The 10,755-nt window shown below is 42.9% G+C and overlaps 1 pseudogene; it reads left to right on the plus strand.

Moving 5' to 3' along the window:
- The window catches only part of LOC115895856, a 29,566-nt pseudogene extending 20,318 nt beyond the window's left edge, over positions 1-9,248 (plus strand).
- Positions 9,249-10,755: the final 1,507 nt, after the last annotated feature.

The following is a 10,755-nucleotide window of genomic DNA, read 5'->3' on the forward strand; positions in this document are numbered from 1 at the left end:
AAGAGATCAAAATAATTTTTTGATGGGTGCCATGGCTCACATCTGTAATGTGAGGTGGGAGGATTGCTTGACCCTAGGAGTTTGAGACCAGACTGGGCAACAGGAAAAATCCTGTACAAAATAAAATAATTAGCCAGGCCTGGTTGCACGTGCCTGTAGTCCCAGCTACTCGGGAGGCTGAAGTGGGAGGATGACTTGAGCCCAGGAGGCAGAACTTGCAAGGAGCCAAGATTGTAGCACTGAACTCCAACCTTGGAGATAGAGCTGGACCCTGTCTCAAAAACAAAAAACAAAAAACAAAAAAAAAAACAAGAAAGTGAAAAGGCAACCCACAGAATGCAAGAAAACAGTTGAAATCATACATCTGATAAGAAGCTTTATCCAAAATAGATAAAGAACTCTTACAACTCAATAATAAAAATACAGTCCAATTTAGGCCTGGCTTGGTAGCTCATGCCTGTAATCTTAGCAGTTTGAGTGGCCTAGACTAGAGGACTGCTTGAGCTCAGGAGTTTGAGACCAGCCTGGGCAACATAGTGAGACCCCATCTCTATTTAAATAAATAAATAAAACATAGTGAGACCCTGTCTCTATTTAAATAATAAATAAAATACAACCCAATTTAAAAATGATCAAAGGATCTGAAAATATTTTTCCAAATAACAGTCATGTGCTGCATAGGGACATTTTGGTCAACAGCGAACCACATATACACAGGTGGTCCCATAAGATTTTTATGGAGGCCAGGCATGGTGGCTCACACCTATAATCCCAGCACTTTGGGAGGCCAAGGCGGGTGGATCATTTGAGGCCAGGAGTTTGAGACCAGCCTGGCCAACATGGCAAAACCCTGTCTCTACAAAAATTAGCCAGGCATAATGGCATGTGCCTGGAGTCCCAGCTACTGAATCTCTTGAACCCAGGAGGTGGAGGCTGCATTAAGCCAAGGTCACGCCACTGCACTCCAGCCTGGGCAACAGAGCAAAACTGTCTCAAAAAAAAAAAAAAAATTATAATGGAGCTGGAAAATTCCCATTGTCTAGTGACATTGTGATGTTGTAGCACAACACATTACTCACATGTTTGTGGTGATGCTAATGTAAACAAACCTGTGCTGCCATTCCTATTAAAGGGTAGTACCTATAATTATGTACAGTAAAATAGTACTTGATAAAGATGACAAACCATTAGGTTGCTGTTTTATGTATTTACTATACTGTACTCTTTTTTTTTTTTTTTTTGAGACGGAGTCTCGCTCTGTTGCCCGGGCTGAAGTGCAGTGGCCGGATCTCAGCTCACTGCAAGCTCCACCTCCCGGGTTTACGCCATTCTCCTGCCTCAGCCTCCTGAGTAGCTGGGACTACAGGCGCCCGCCACCTCGCCCGGCTGGTTTTTTGTATTTTTTAGTAGAGATGGGGTTTCACCAGATTAACCAGGATGGTCTCAATCTCCTGACCTTGTGATCCGCCTGTCTCGGCCTCCCAAAGTGCTAGGATTACAGGCTTGAGCCACCGCACCTGGCCTATACTGTACTCTTTATTGTTATGTTATTTTATTTTTTTGAACTAGAATCTCACTTTGTCACCCAGGCCAGAGTATAATGACCTTGGCTCACTGCAGCCTCAAACTCCGGTGCTCAAGTGATTCTCTTGCCTCAGCCTCCCAAGTAGCTAGGATTATTGGCACAAGCCACCACACCTGGCTAATTTTTAAATATTTCATAGAGATGCGGTCTCCCTATGTCGACCAGGCTGGTATCAAATTCCTGGCCTCAAGCAATCCTATCTTGCCCCTCAAAGTACTGGGATTGCAGGTGCAAGACACCATGCCTGGCCCTTATTGTTATTTTAGAGTGTGCTCCAACTTATAAATAAAACAAATTAACTGTAAAACAGCCTCAGGCAAGTCCTGCAGGAGTTATTCCAAAAGAAGGCATTGTTATCATAGGAGATGATAGCTCCATGGGTGTTACTGTTCCTCCAGACCTTCCAGTAGAACAAGAAGTAGGTAGAAGACAATGATATTAATGATTTTGAGCCTGTGTAGGCCTAGGCTAATGTGTGTGTTTGTATCTTAGGTTTTTGTTATTGTTGTTGTTTGTTTGTTTTTGAGACCAAGTTTCACTCTTGTTGCCCAGGCTGGAGTGCAGTGGCACGATCTCAGCTCACTGCAACCTCCGCCTTCCAGGTTCAGGAGATTCTCCTGCCTCAGCCTCCCAAGTACCTGGGATTACAGGCACATGCCACCACACCTTGCCAATTTTTGTGTCTTAGTAAATATAGGGTTTCACCCTTTTGGCCAGGCTGGTCTAGAACTCTTGACCTCGTGATCTGCCCACCTTGGCCTCCCAAAGTGCTGGGATTACAGGCATGAGCCACCGCGCCTGGCACGTGAATATACTTTAAAATTCATTTAATTGTATACTTAAATGGATGGATTGCATTGTATGTGAATTATATCTCCATAAAGCTGTTTAGAAACAAATCAATTCCTGGAGAATTATATATTTGAATGTGAAAGGTAAATCAAGAATAGAAATTGGGAAGATGGGCACAACCCTTTTGGGCTTCAGCCTCATTGCCATGATAGCTACCCCTTGCCAGTAGAATCCTCTTGCCTCAGCTGTAGATAGGGAGGAGAAAGGAGCTTAAGTGTGCATCCAGGGGCTAATACTCTTTTTACTTTCCCTTTATAAGAAAGTAGAAAACTATCAGGGGACGAAGACCAAACAGAGGAGAGCAGAGGGGAAGGATTGGAACAGAGAGGATGCTGGCAGGGTGAAGGAGGGAGAGGATGCTTTACGAATTGATCCTTGACAAATTGATGTTATGAATCTTCCCCTTTCCTCCCAGGTCTTGCTGAAGTCAGGAGGGGCAATGATAGGAAAATACATGTGGGAACAAACTTATCAAAATGGGAAGAGAGTTCAGGGTACTTCAGGAAAGAAGTTGATAATCCCAAAATAGGAAAAGGCCAAAGAGATGGATTATATATGGACCATGGAAAATGAGGTTCATGGCTGTGGGAATCTGTTTCAGGATTTAAATGACTGTGGCTCTTTTAGGGTAGAGGAATTTGGGAATTTTTTTTTTTTTTTTTTTTTTTTTTGAAATGAAATTTCGCCCTTCTTGACCAGGCTGGAGTGCGGTGGCACGATCTCGGCTCACTGCAACCTCCACTTCCCGGGTTCAAGCGATTCTCCTGCCTCAGCCTCGCAAGTAGCTAGGATTACAGGCATGTGCTATCACGCCTGGTTAATTTTGTATTTTTAGTAGAGGTGGGGTTTCCCCGTATTGGTCAGGCTGGTCTCAAACTCCCAACCTCAGATGATCTGCCCACCTTGGCCTCCCAAAGTGCCGAGATTATAGGCGTGAGCCACCGCACCCACCTGGGGAATGTATTCTTGAGGCAGGGGGAGAGATGTGTGCCAGCCCTCATAGACATGTACACAGCTCCCATATATACGTACAGTGGCAGGAACTCAGTTGGCAGCATGAGCAGAAGATGCTATTGTAGAGGCCCATGACCCCCTGCATGCTCATGTAGTGACTCAGGGCAAAGCACTGTAACTCACATCCCGTATAAGGTTGAGGAACTGTTGTGGTTTTTTTGGTTTTTTTTTTTTTTTTTTTTTGAGTCAGAGTCTCACTCTGTCGCCCAGGCTGGAGTGCAGTGGTGTGATCTCAGCTCACTGCAACCTCCACTTCCCAGGTTCAAGTGATTCTCCCTGCCTCAGCCTCCCCAGTAGCTGGGGTTACAGGTGCCCAACACCATGCCTGGCTAATTTTTCTATTTTAGTAGACATGGGATTTCGCCATGTTGGCCAGGCTGGTCTCGAACTCCTGACCTCAGGTGATCTGCCCACCTCGGCCTCCCAAAGTGCCAAAGTGCTGGGATTACAGGTGTGAGTTCCTGGCAGATCTCTGGAAACGTCATCTTGTGCTTCCCTTTATGTTATGAAAGTTTATGATGAAACCTCCTTTTAAAAAAATGTTAGTATTATAGGAAATTTCAAACATATCAGAAAATAGAGAATAGTTTTATTAACCCCCTATGTGTCTATCACCCAACTTCAGAAATTATCACCTCTTGTCTTGGTGCTATGGCTCATACCTGTAATCCCAGTACTTTGGGAGGCCTAGGCAGGAGGATCACTTGAGGTCAGGAGTTCGAGACCAGCCTAGCCAACATGGTGAAACCCTGCTCTACCAAAAAAATACTAAAATTAGCTGAAAGTGGTGGTGCATGCCTGTAGTCCCAGCTACTCGCAAGGCTGAAGTGGGAGAATCACTTGAACCAGGGAGATGGAGGCTGCAGTGAGCTGAGATCATGCCACTGAGCTCCAGCCTGAGCAACAGAGTGAGACTCCGTCTCAAAAAAAAAAAAAAAAAAAAAAGATATATATGAAACATAAATTAATTTTGTGTATAGAAATTTCCCCTGCCCCCCATTATTGTGATGCAAACCCCAAACATCATCAATCTATAAATATTTCAGTATATATTTCCTAAAGAGATGAAGACTCTTATTTTAAAAACATATCCAATGTCATAATCATACTATAAAATGATTGATTATTCAGTCAGTGTTTATATTTCCCTGATCGTCTTATGCCTTTTTTTTGCCCCAGTTTGTTATCTTGGGATCCAAATGAGATTCAAACATTGCCAATTAGTTGAAATCTCTCTTTAGTCTTATAATCTATAAGGTCCTTTTCCATCTCTTTTTCTCTTTTTGTCTTTTTTTTTTTGTATTTTAAAAATATTTTTAATCTTCATTTTTTTCTTTCTTTCCTTCCTTTTAATGAAGAAATTGGGTTTTTCCTGTAGAGTTTACCACAGTCCAGATGTTGCTAATTGTGCATGCCCAAATATTTCTCTACCCTTGTTTTTTTTTTGTAAATTGATGATAGGCTTGATCAGATTAACAGGGTTTTTTTTTTTTTTTTTCAAGTTTACTTCATAGTTGTAATCCATTAGGATAATGTCTGGTGATGACGTGTATGCAGCCATTAATTCATTAGGGGTTGTAAAGAAGTGATATACTCCAGGTTGAGCATCCCTAATCCAAAAAATCAAAAATCTGAAATGCTCTAAAACCCAAAATTTTTAAGTGCTGACGTGATGCCACAAATGGAAAATTTCACACCTGACCTCATGTAATGAATGGGTTGCTGTCAAAATGTACTGTGAGTCAGGAATGATGGTGATGCCAAACAGCCACAGATAGTCCACATGGGTGGCTGAGGTAGTGATACCTTTGCTTTATGATGGTTCAATGTATATAAGCTTTGTTTCATGCAAATTATTTAAAATATTGTATGAAATTACTGTCAGGCTATGAGTATAAGATATAATGAAGCCAGGCGCGGTGGCTCAAGCCTGTAATCCCAGCACTTTGGGAGGCCGAGACGGGCGGATCACAAGATCACGAGATCGAGACCACCCTGGCTAACACGGTGAAACCCCGTCTCTACTAAAAAATACAAAAAACTAGCCGGGCGAGGTGGCAGGCGCCTGTAGTCCCAGCTACTCGGGAGGCTGAGGCAGGAGAATGGCGTGAACCCGGGAGGCGGAGCTTGCAGTGAGCCGAGATCGCACCGCTGCATTCCAGGCTGGGCGACAGAGCAAGACTCCGTCTCAAAAAAAAAATGTATATGAAACATAAATTAATTTCGTGTATAGACACGTTCCATCCCCAGGATATCTCATTATGTATATGCAATATTCCAAAAATCTGAAAAAAATTCCACAATACTTAACTGGGCACGGTGGCTCACACCTGTAATCTCAGCACTTTGGGAAGCCAAGGCAGGCAGATTGCCTGAGCTCAGGAGTTCGAGACCAGCCTGGGCAACATGGTGAAACCCTGTCTCTACTAAAAATACAAAAAAAGTAGCCAGGTATGGCAGCATGCACCTGTAGTCCCAGCTACTCGGGAGACTGAGGCAGGAGAATTGCCTCAACCTTGAACCCAGGAGGCAGAAGTTACAGTGAGCCAAGATCACACCACTGCACTCCAGCCTGGGTGACAGAGCGAGACTCCATCTCCGAAAAGAAAAGAAGAGAAGAGAAGAGGGAAGAGGGAAAAGGGAAAAAGGAGAGGGGAGGGGAGGATAATCTGGGTTCTAGTGTTGTCATATTTATATTTAGAGATGGGGTCTCTCACCATGCCCAACTAAAGTTTAAAAACTGTTTTAAAGACAAGCTCTTGCTGTGTTTCTCAGGCTGGTCTCAAGTTCCTATCCTCAAGTGATCCTTCTGCCTCAACCTCCTGGGATTACAGCATGAGCCACTGTGCCCAAGTCTGCCATTTATTTTTCTTTTCTTTTTTTTTTTTTTGAGACAGAGTCTTGCTCTGTCACCCAGTCTGGAGTGCAATGGTGCGATCTCGACTCACTGCAACCTCCACCTCCCGGGTTCAAGCGATTTTCCCGCCTCAGCCCCCCAAGTAGCTGGGATTACAGGTGCCTGCCACCACGCCCGGCTAGTTATTGTATTTTTTAGTAGAGATGGGGTTTTGCCAGGTGGGCCAGGCTGGTCTTGAACTCCTGACCTCAGGTGATCTGCCTGCCTTGGCCTCCCAAAGTGTTGGGATTACAGGCGTGAGCTACCACGCCCGTCTGCCATTTCTTTTTTTTTCTTTTTTCTGTTTTTTTTTTTTTTTTTTTTGAGATAGAGTTTTGCTCTTGTTGCCCAGGCTGGAGTGCAATGGCGCTATCTTGGTTCACTGCAACCTCCACCTCCCGGGTTTAAGCAATTCTCCTGCCTCAGCTTCCCGAGTAGCTGGGATTACAGGATGCGCTACCACACCCGGCTAATTTTGTATTTTTAGTAGAGACAGGATTTCTCTATTGTTAGTCAGACTGGTTATGAACTCCCAAACTCGGGTGATCCGCCCGCCCCGGCCTCCCAAAGTGCTGGGATTACAGGCATGAGCCACTGTGCCCAGCCTTCCATTTCTTTTTTAACCAGTACATACAGTTTTGATTGTTATGTTTAAGTCTAGCCTTAAAAATCTTTTTTTTTGGCCGGGCGCGGTGGCTCAAGCCTGTAATCCCAGCACTTTGGGAGGCCGAGACGGGCGAATCATGAGGTCAGGAGATCGAGACCATCCTGGCTAACACGGTGAAACCCCGTCTCTACTAAAAATACAAAAACTAGCTGGGCGAGGTGGCGGGCGCCTGTAGTCCCAGCTACTCGGGAGGCTGAAGCAGGAGAATGGCGTAAACCCGGGAGGCGGAGCTTGCAGTGAGCTGAGATCTGGCCACTGCACTCCAGTCCGGGCGACAGCGAGACTCCGCCTCAAAAAAAAAAAAAAAAAATCTTTTTTTTTTTTTGGCTGGGTGCAGTGGCTCATGCTCGTAATCCCAGCACTTTGGGAGACCAGAGCAAGAGGATCACTTGAGTCTAGGAGTTTGAGACCATCCTGGGTAACGCAGCAAAACCCCATACCTAAAAAAAAAAAATTTGGCCGAGCATGATGGCTTATGTCTGTAATCCCAGCATTTTGGGAAGCCGAGGTGGGCAGATCACCTGAGGCCAGGGGTTCGAGACCAGCCTGGCCAACATGGTGAAACCCCATATCTACTAAAAATACAAAAGTAGCCAGGCATGGTGGCACACACCTGTAATCCCAGCTACTATGGAGGCTGAGATAGGAGAATCGCTTGAAGCCAGGAGGTGGAGGTTGCAATGAGCTGAAATCACTCCACTGCACTCCAGCCTGAGCAACAAGAGCAAAACTTAATCTCAAAAAAAAAAAAGGAAAAAAAATTTCGTTTTAATTAGCCAAGCGTGGTGGCTGGCATGCACCTGTAGTCCTAGTTTCTTGGCAGACTGAGGCTGGGGAATTGCTTGATCCCGGGAGGCTGAGGCTGCAATGAGCCGTGATCACACCATTACACTGCAGCCTAGGTGACAGCCAGACCCCATCTCAAAAAAAAAAAAGTCTAGTCATAGCTGGAGACAGTGGCTAACATCTGTAATCCCAGTGCTTTGGGAGGTTGAGGTAGGAGAATCACTTGAGGCCAGGAATTCGAAACAACGAATTGCTGGGCAACGTAGCAAGACCCCATCTCTACAAAAAATTTTAAAATTAGCCAGGCATGGTGACACACCTGTACTCCTAGCTACTGGAGAGGATGAGGCAGGAAGATCGCTTGAGCCTCGGAGTTGGAGGTTCATTTGTGGGGTTTTGTTTGATTTTGTAAATAAGGAACTGACTTGATTTTTATCTTTTCTTTCTTTCTTTTCTTTCTTTTCTTTTCTTTTGTTTTTTTTTTTTGTTTTTGTTTTTTTTTTTTTTTTGACTGAATCTTGCTCTGTTGCCCAGGCTGGAGTGCAGTGGTGGAATCTTGGCTCACTGCAACCTACACCTCCCGGGCTCAAGCAGTTCTCCTGCTTCAGCTTCCAGAGTAGCTGGGACTATAGGCGTGCCACCACGCCCAGCTAATTTTTGTATTTTTAGAAGAGACAGGGTTTCACCATTTGGCCAGGCTGGTCTCAAACTCCTGACCTCAAGTGATCTGCCTGCCACCTCCCAAAGTGCTGGGATTACAGGTGTGATCCACCAAACCTGGCCCTGACTTGATTTTTTCAATACTGCATCAAGGACATCAAAGCCATTGGATTAGTGCTATAAAAACATTTTTAAATAACCAAATTTTCCCTGTCTTATTTTGTAATTGGAGGATATGCCAGAAAAGTTTGAGTTCAGCTTGGGATAGAGTAAGGATTATGGCTAGAGAATGGGAATAGTTACTAGGAAACTGGCTTAAAAAAAAAAAAATTAAAAAGCGTTCCTGGTAAGTTTGAATTTTTAGGTAGTATTTATTTTCTTAACATAGCCATATTCAAACTACTGTCATTCCCATGTGAGTAAGAAAAACCACAGTTCCAGTAAACATCTATGGGGAAAGGGACTTAGAAGTCAGAGACTTGAATTCAGATTCCAATTTTTTGCTTACTGGCATTATGAACTTGATGGAATATGTCAAATTTTTCTTTGTAGAATGTTTTAAAATAGGCACTCTGAAATTTGAGTTAATTCTTATATATGGTTTTTCTACAAGATACCAGTTCTAAGGGACTGAATTTTTTTTTTTCCAGTTTACTATAAACACACCACCTACTCCAGAAGACCTGATGTTAAGTCAATATGTTTACCGACCCAAGATACAGATTTATAGAGAAGATTGTGAGGCTCGTCGCCAAAAGATTGAAGAGTATGAAAGCTTTAATTTTTATGTGTGTTTTTTTGAGGGGAGGGGAGGGATCAGTGAATAGTTTGGTAAGGTTTTGATTAGAATAACACTGGCATGGGGTAAAGTTGATGGCATTAATTGGCAGTGTGATGTGGGAGAAAGAGCTTTGGCCTTGTAGTCAGATTGAAGCTCAATCTTGGCTTCAACACTAGCTGTGTAGCCTTGGGTAAGTCATTTAACCTTCATTTCCAAATCCATCAAGTGGGGTTAATAAAACCTACTCGGCCAATAGATATGAACAATAGAAATGGCGTATATAAATTGTTTTCATACCATTCTTAGGAAAAAATAGGTGTTCTAAGAGATGGGGTCTCTCACCATGCCCAACTAAAGTTTAAAAACTGTTTTAAAGACAAGCTCTTGCTGTGTTTCTCAGGCTGGTCTCAAGTTCCTATCCTCAAGTGATCCTTCTGCCTCAACCTCCTGGGATTACAGCATGAGCCACTGTGCCCAAGTCTGCCATTTATTTTTCTTTTCTTTTTCTTTTTTTTTTTTTTTTTTTTGAAACAGAGTCTTGCTCTGTCACCCAGTCTGGAGTGCAATGGTGCGATCTCGACTCACTGCAACCTCCACCTCCCGGGTTCAAGCGATTTTCCCGCCTCAGCCCCCCCAAGTAGCTGGGATTACAGGTGCCTGCCACCACGCCCGGCTAGTTATTGTATTTTTAGTAGAGACGGGGTTTTGCCAGGTGGGCCAGGCTGGTCTTGAACTCCTGACCTCAGGTGATCTGCCGTGGTGATTCTGTTCATAAGAATGAACAGTAATTATTAGATTATGATATCATAAGTTGATTGCTAGAGAACATCTTCAAAAGAAAATACCCTTTAGAGATTTATGCAAGTTGAGTAACCCTAATATGGAAATTGGAAATCTGAAATGCTCCAAAATCCAAAACGTTTTAGCCACCAACATGATGCAAGTGGAAAATTCCACACATAAATACTTAAGTACTTTACACAAACTTTGTTTCATGCACAAAATTGTTTAAAATATTGTATAAAATTACCTTCAAACTATGTGTACAAGGTATACATGAAACATAAATTAATTTTACGTTTAGGCTTGGGTTTCACCCGCAAGATTTCTCATATATCCGAATAGTCCAAATCCAAAATACTTCTGTTCCCAAGCATTTCAGATAAGGGGTACTCAATCTGTATATAGTGCCTGAAATCAGATTGCCTTTGAGTGTATAATTTACCACATTTACGCTTGTTTGTATATGAAAGAACATGGTTTTACTTAGAAGATAGCTCATTGCTATGGTATACGTAAATACTGCAGACTGATTTACAAATTAGATATATCTAGATTGCCTTAGGTAAATCAGACTTTAAAACTCAGAATAATGTTTATGTCATACTCATCTGGGACTATCCGACTAAATTTGAACCAATCTAACAGAAAAGAATAAAATAATCTTTAAGAATTATCTGTGTTTTAGAAGTAGAAGAAAAGAATATTAAAAAATTCAAAAAGAATTACGTAGT

This window comes from Rhinopithecus roxellana, unplaced genomic scaffold, assembly GCF_007565055.1.
Source record: "Rhinopithecus roxellana isolate Shanxi Qingling unplaced genomic scaffold, ASM756505v1 contig3263, whole genome shotgun sequence".
NCBI classification, from domain to species: Eukaryota; Metazoa; Chordata; class Mammalia; order Primates; family Cercopithecidae; genus Rhinopithecus; species Rhinopithecus roxellana.